The following is a 6,199-nucleotide window of genomic DNA, read 5'->3' on the forward strand; positions in this document are numbered from 1 at the left end:
TGTTGTTTTGATATGGAGAGGGTGAGAGAGCAAGACGCGAGAAACCCTATCAAACAAGAGGCTATCTATCTATCTATATCTATCTATCTATACCTCTATACCTATACTAATTACAGACTTCCTAGAAATTGCACCGTTAATTAGAAATTACGAGCAGTAGATCTGAGATGGGACCAAGTTATTACGGTGCAGATTAACTTTTGTTAAAAAAATGACAAACCTTTCAGCCAGATTAGTACGTCCAAAAATAAATACACTACAAAGCCCAACATCTTTGAAGCCCAAAACTCTTACGCACGTAGTCTCTCTCAATCTCTCAATCTCTCACGTCTCTCTTTCTATCTCAGGTCTCTCTTTGCCTCAAAAAATATATCTAATGTCTCTCTTCCTCCCCACATGAAAAACGGATCAGGCCATCGCTCCCGTAGGTCTCCTTCGGACGCCGCGGTTCCCAACCGCAGCAGCATCCAGCATCCCCAATTGCCACTCTTCCTAATCCTCTTTCTTGATGAGTCTTATCTTTGGGACGTTTCTCCCTTCGGTCTTTCATCCATGCTGGAATTGATCTGAAAAAACTAGGTACGACACTACGACACGATCCAATCCATCCTCTACTACCTCTACTACTGTTAGGTATATGGTTCGATCCATTATCCACTGTTGCCTGTGATTCAGATTTTAACTTCTGGCCATGCAGTAATCCAATATATATTCTCAGGACAGAATCTGTCCAATATGGTTGATGCATCAGAGGAGGTGTACCATGTACCACAACAGTTCCTGATTTGGATAATTTCTACTCCTAAAATTTATCTCTAATACTCTGTCCAGAAGGTTGGTGCTAGCTCTGCAATTTTGAAAGGCTGATTTATGGAAAGTGTGTGTCCACGTAAACTTGGATTTGTGGTGATTATGTAAGGCTGATGAGGATGACGGATGATATAGCCTGATTTATTTCCATCCGCTATGAGGCACTTGAGCCGGGTCGATGCCTACGCCATAATCCGAGCTGCTTAGTGTGTACTTCTCAATGCCACAGCCGGAACAACCATGGCCACGTACCTGTTGAGGACAACCTCTCCGCGACTCCAATGTTTTATTACGATCTCTCAACTAGGCATACAATAGACCGTGAAGTGTGGCATCAAGAACCTCAGCACGCTGCAGGAGAAGACCATGAAGATCAGCAAGGAAGTGGTAGGTGGTGTGCTTCAATCTCTTCTACGAGGTTTGTACTGTTGATTGATTTTTTTGTTATCTCATGTCATCTCTGTGAGTGTTCTATTGCAGTTGCATGTGTCATAAAGGTTGGTCAAGAAGGTGTGAGACTGCTGCTACTTAAAGGTCAGCGTGGCCTGCAACCACAACAAGACACTTGCCATGCATGTTCCTTGCAAGCAGCAGCAGCATGACTTTGTCGTCAATAACATAACAAGGACCAAATCGATCACCGTCTACATGTTTTACTACTCTCAGCAGAGTGGAATAAATGTTTGTAAAGTAACCTTTTCTCTGGCCGGTTCAAATCATCCCTCCTCCGTTTAGTCATTTACCTATTGGACGTGCTCGCCATGTGTTTAAGATAATGTTTAGAGAAATTGCTACACATGTGTTATTTTCTTTTCAGATGATTCCCGTGATTTATACTTTTACATGTAAAAAATTATATATATATATATATATATATAAGCAACGAATATATCCTTTGAATCAATGCACAAGGTCCTGAATTTAATTTAGGATACGGTGAAATACATAGTATATTATCCAACAGTAGGTATTGTTGCACATATCGATATCTTTTCTATACATGCTATATGTTATGCAGATTTTACTGCTGCAAGTAAATTATTGTATAGATTCGGTGTACTGATTAAGTACCAGTACCTTTTGTGTTGTATGCAGGTTAAAAAATTTGTGTACTGGCCATTGTTTTCTTATAGACCCTCATCTCTCAAATTTTCTGCTACAAATTTGGTGGAGGTAAGTCCATAGTTCTGTGGATACGACATCGGCATGTCCAGAATTATGGGTTTACATTTTAGTTTTATTTCTTGCCAACTTACATGAGAAAACAGTAGAAAGGTCAGTTCATTTTCCCCTGTTATGCATGGATATGATACCTTCTCACGTTCTACTCCTAAATAGTTAGTGGTTTGGTCCCCTTTTCATGGTTCCCAGGTTCGTGCTTCTCTTCATCATCTATCTCTTATCAAGTTCTAGGCGTAAACCTATCAAATTTTATATCTAACAAGTGTTATTGCTTTGCTACCAAGGTTGTTCTGACCGTGTCTTGGCCTTGACTTAGATGAAAAAGAGTCAGTTCTTTGGTGTCATGCCTAGCTACAGTTGGTTGTTTTGTAAGTTGCAAGGTATCTCATAAGGCACATGAACAGATATCCATGGTATTAATTTGGATCTCCATGTCGCGGGGTAGAAAGGACAGAAAGGAGCAGCAGGATAGCCGGTCCAATATTGAGCAGATTCTGTCTTGGGGATCACTACCTCGGTGCAAGCATCCTCTTCCCCACGCCTCCTGATTTGGTCATGGCGGTTAAGAGGTATAATACTATAATCATGCCCGATTGGATAAGAATCCTATGTTTCATGCAATTTCTTTGAGTTGATTTCCTCTACAGAAGAATTTACATGCAGGCTGTCCTCACTAGGAGGGAAATTTGATCATGTGTGCTGTCAGTAGGTCTTCCAAAACTAATAGTTTTTTGTATAAAAAATCAGGAGCTTCAACCGATTCGCTCACATGGCAAGCGACTAGCTCTAGCAAGATGGGTTCTATTTCAATTACAGCTTAGAGATAACGTTTTTTGGAACAAAACGCTTATGTTATTTGGATTGCCGCAGACAGATGATTAGGTTGTCTCTTAGTTTTTTTCAAGTTATATAAGCGCCTATTGAATAGTTCTTTGCATTGGACCCTTAGTGTATGTAGCTGTTTTTTTCATATTGGCATTTAAGCACCTATATACAAGCACTCTGCATATTATAGATGGTCTAACATGATGTAGTTTTACTGTTGCAATGAAATAAATGAGAAAATAGCCGTTGTTCGGCAGGAAACCTGGAGTCAGCATCTAGCACCCTGCATTGCAAACCATCGGTTTGTGGTCACTTTGGTATCCCGATGGTGAAAATTGGAGCATATATACTCTCCAGCCAATCAAATCATTTATAAGTATGACATGAACCATAGAAAGGTAACTGAATTTGATCTGACTTTGGTTTAGGTCCAAATATAACAACCTTACATTGGTAAGCGCATTCGAAATTGTGAACTAAAATTATGCTTAACATGAGAGGAAATCAAGTTTTTTGCTACGGTATGGTTAACAGTAGCAGCATATCAAGTATAACAGTGGACTGCACTATTGTTTGTTCACCGTGTTGTTCTTCTTTAGTTAAAGATTTTCTGAACATTTATACCTATCTCTTAATAGCACTCGCCTAAACACTTTTTTCTTCATCTAAAAGTGTTATATTTTTTACATAACAGCATCTTGACGCGGCCAAACAGTGCAGCAATTATATTGTAATCGTGATTGCATATGTAGCTCTTTTGTTTCCACCCCGAAATGTCATTAAACTTAATTTAAATTTCAGTTCGATCTGAAGAGGTTATGCCCTTTCACTTAGTATCGACCAGCATTGGTTCTCAATGTTTATGCATCATTAGTTTCATAAGATACCAGAATGCATGTGTGGAGAGAATATTAGTTCAGTTGTTAAAAACAACCGTTGTATTGTTCCTAAATTTTGTTAGATTAACTGGTCCGCTACATTCATAGAATGCTAGACTTGAACTATTTATAGATTCCCTTTCTTTGCGCACTTTTAGTCCTACAAGAAGTTCTTTGTTACTACAAATAATTGATTTATTCCTCATATAGATATCCTCCTGAAAGATATTGATAGCGGGAGAAAGAAATTTTATGTCAGATAGCTATTGCTCATTCCACATTTTACCACTTTTCATTTCGTGGCCTTCCTTCAAACACATAAACTTGATGCAGTCTGTAGGCACTGTATGTTGATCTCACATTTCTCTTTCCATTTCTTGGTCTGCATGAATTTTACTGGTATAGTGCATATTCGTGATAGGAACTCTTAGCATTGAGGAAACACAAAGAGTCATTTTGTATGTACAATCTGTAATTTACATGCCTAAAACCACAAAACCAGAATACAAATATATGGCATCAATATAGGGAGAATGTAGATAACACTTACAGATTCAATTTTTTTGTTCACGGAAATAAGGGATGGACTAGCGGTAGTAAGACCTTCGAGAGGCTTTCGAAACCCCACGGAAAATAGCAAGTAATCTTCCCATGATAAACAAAATCCTAATACTCTCCAAACACACAAAGTTAGCATTTTGTATATCCTAGAGTCAACCACATTTGAAATTATTCACTCCTGTTTCATGCAATTTTTAAAAATGCGAAATAAATCAAGACTTTTTTTTCTAAAGCTTCTAAAAAGTATACTTACATTATCGAATGGCTATAATTCCTTTGTATGTGTACCGTAATATATATAGGTACATGGAAAATTGTGACATGCCTGCAATAACATATGATATTTATTTATGTTTGCCCTGCAATAAAACTATTTAGTAAATTCTAAGCCATCAAGAACTAATAATAGTATAATAATATTGTTAACTAAACATATACAAAGTAAATATTCATAATATGATAGCCGTGCGAATGCACGGGTTGGCGACTAGTATATATAATGGAGTAAAAAAATCTCTCCATAGCAGTGGTTTAAATAGAATACGCGCGTTCCTGAAAAAAAAGAAACTAAAACTGGCGGACAATTTTTTAACGTACCAAGAAAGAAAAGTCAATCAAAAACTTGATGCAGTCTGTAGGCACTGTATGTTGATCTCACATTTATCTTTTCATTTCCCTTCCTTCAAACACATAAACTTGATGCAGTCTGTAGGCACTGTATGTTGATCTCACATTTCTCTTTTCATTTCTTGGTCTGCATGAATTTTACTGGTATAGTGCATATTCGTGATAGGAACTCTTAGCATTGAGGAAACACAAAGAGTCATTTTGTATGTACAATCTGTAATTTACATGCCTAAAACCACAAAACCAGAATACAAATATATGGCATCAATATAGGGAGAATGTAGATAACACTTACAGATTCAATTTTTTTGTTCACGGAAATAAGGGATGGACTAGCGGTAGTAAGACCTTCGAGAGGCTTTCGAAACCCCACGGAAAATAGCAAGTAATCTTCCCATGATAAACAAAATCCTAATACTCTCCAAACACACAAAGTTAGCATTTTGTATATCCTAGAGTCAACCACATTTGAAATTATTCACTCCTGTTTCATGCAATTTTTACAAATGCGAAATAAATCAAGACTTTTTTTCTAAAGCTTCTAAAAAGTATACTTACATTATCGAATGGCTATAATTCCTTTGTATGTGTACCGTAATATATATATAGGTACATGGAAAATTGTGACATGCCTGCAATAACATATGATATTTATTTATGTTTGCCCTGCAATAAAACTATTTAGTAAATTCTAAGCCATCAAGAACTAATAATAGTATAATAATATTGTTAACTAAACATATACAAAGTAAATATTCATAATATGATAGCCGTGCGAATGCACGGGTTGGCGACTAGTATATACAATGGAGTAAAAAATCTCTCCATAGCAGTGGTTTTAAATAGAATACGCGCGTTCCTGAAAAAAAGAAACTAAAACTGGCGGACAATTTTTTAACGTACCAAGAAAGAAAAGTCGATCAAAAATACGCCCCCGCTTCCAGGTCGCGAGAGTCGTCGCGCGCACACACATAGACATAGACATGCATCTGAGGATGGCTGGGTAAAACTGAATATGGATGGTTCCTTCTTGCCAGAGAACGGAACTGCTGGTACATGTATGATACTAGGGATCATGGGGGTGCTATAATTTTCTCTTCATGTAGAAGCTTGTGTTATTGCGCGAATGCACTGGAAGCAGAATTGTTGGCCATCAAAGAAGGTTTGTCGCTCGCATTGCAGTGGAGTAATCTTTTTTTTACCCACACACCGTTATATTCATATAATAAAGTACATGGGGAGTCTAAGCTCCAAATATCAATATCGAGATCAACTGCCTTGAAGCTACAAATATGGTGAGGATTAGGAATGAAGAT

At 37.5% G+C, this 6,199-nt stretch overlaps 1 long non-coding RNA gene across 3 annotated transcripts; it reads left to right on the forward strand.

The window, feature by feature from the left end:
• The first annotated feature begins 356 nt into the window (after positions 1-356).
• LOC123150719 (uncharacterized) lies at positions 357-5,760 on the forward strand. 3 transcript variants are annotated; one of them, XR_006475317.1, is made up of 4 exons: positions 357-579; positions 698-1,197; positions 1,291-2,561; positions 3,075-5,760. It is a non-coding gene; the product is annotated as an uncharacterized lncRNA (long non-coding RNA). The 3 variants fall into 3 exon arrangements; XR_006475316.1 differs by having other exon boundaries at positions 1,291-5,760; XR_006475318.1 differs by having other exon boundaries at positions 719-1,197; positions 1,291-5,760.
• The last annotated feature ends 439 nt before the right edge of the window (positions 5,761-6,199 follow it).

This window comes from Triticum aestivum, chromosome 7A (assembly GCF_018294505.1).
Source record: "Triticum aestivum cultivar Chinese Spring chromosome 7A, IWGSC CS RefSeq v2.1, whole genome shotgun sequence".
Taxonomy (NCBI): Eukaryota; Viridiplantae; Streptophyta; class Magnoliopsida; order Poales; family Poaceae; genus Triticum; species Triticum aestivum.